Raw genomic sequence first — 1,494 nt, forward strand, 5'->3', positions numbered from 1 at the left:
ATGTCACACCATTCAATGCTTAATTAAAAACCACCTACCTATGAATGTTTGTGACTTAGATACAATCATACATCTCTTATTTAAATTATTAAAGCATCCCTTATGTATGGATACTTTATGTAACTCCACACTCCCCACCCCCACCCCCACCCCCACCCCAAACCCAAACCCAAACCCCAACCCCAACCCCAACCTAGGGTCTCCCTAGGGTGAGCATAAATATAGGTATGGTGAGTTTGTCATATGGGAGTCAGGGACGTCCCTACTTGTTGGAAAGATTGAGAAAAGAACTACATAAAACTTAGCAAATTGGATCCTTTGGTGGATGTGATGTGGAGGCTTAGGCTTGGCATTCTTTGCAAAGCACATGCGAGAGAAAGGGGGTCTCTTACACAATTACATATGCTTTCCTGCTGTTTTGTAACGCACAAGCTTGCACCACCCAAACATAAAACGTAAAAGCTCGCAGTGCCAGGCTCGAGCCCCCAAAAAATGTTGATAAGTGTCAGTTTCTCTTGGTTTTTGAACGAATTAGTCTCCTCCCCACCCTAGTTAATGAGTTGATTAGGCTTCAAGCAGCTGGTAAGCTTCTGTGAACAGAATTTTGCAAAAGTTACCTATAGCATATCAGAACTGACATGACAAGCTTGCAGCTCTTTGCTAGCTAGCTCTTTAATGTGCTACTGCTGCACCATTGCATTAAACACAATAGCCATTAAAATTAAACCAATGATATCGACATGGTGCTGCTTCACGCACCTTACATCAAATTGCATATTATCACTGCATAAAATACTGTTGCCGCAAGTATTTGTTCTCGTTAAGGAGATGGGCGACTTTCTTCTGCAATTGAACGTTCTCCTCCATGAGCATGGTGTTCATGGCAGTGAGTTTACCGTTCAAGCACTGCAGCCTGGCCGACTCTTTGCGTTGCTTCTCACGGCACCTTACATGATGACGGGTTATCATTAGCTTAAACATTAATCTAAGGTACACTTAAATACAGAAGCCGAAGGCTAGAAGGATGATTGAAAGTAATACAGTTATGGTTGGCTAGAGGCTGAAGTGGATAATGTGAAATAATTACCGTCTGTTTTGAAACCACACTTTGATCTGTTTGGGCTCTATGTTGTGGAGGAGAGAGCATTCTCTGACGAGCTGCTGTCTTTGGAGGGAAGTGGGCTTTGGGCACTCGCTATACAGTCGCTCCAAGGCCTCCACCTGCTCACAAGTATATCGAACGCACTTTGCTGCATCAATATTAATAGTGAGCTGATGATCGTCGGCGGCCATGGCGCTGGTTTCGTATATTTGTAAACAAAAAAGGAGCAGCTCTTCGACTAACGCCAAAGTGGGGCTTTCAATATATTGGCTTTGAATGGAGTAAAAGAGCAGTTGGGGGCAGGAAGGTGGGTGTTACTAGCTAGCTTCTGTGAGCAGTAAACAAAGGGCGTAGCGTTGTTACGGCAGGCATGAAGGTAGCGTAGTGGAAGA

General features: G+C 44.0%; 1 pseudogene; it reads right to left on the minus strand.

Annotated features, from left to right (window-relative positions):
• Positions 1–780: 780 nt before the first annotated feature.
• LOC147634927 (homeobox-leucine zipper protein ATHB-8 pseudogene) lies at positions 781–1,293 on the minus strand (annotated as a pseudogene).
• Positions 1,294–1,494: the final 201 nt, after the last annotated feature.

The sequence above is a fragment of the Cibotium barometz genome, chromosome 10 (assembly GCF_041138505.1).
Source record: "Cibotium barometz isolate CiBa-2024 chromosome 10, ASM4113850v1, whole genome shotgun sequence".
Taxonomy (NCBI): Eukaryota; Viridiplantae; Streptophyta; class Polypodiopsida; order Cyatheales; family Cibotiaceae; genus Cibotium; species Cibotium barometz.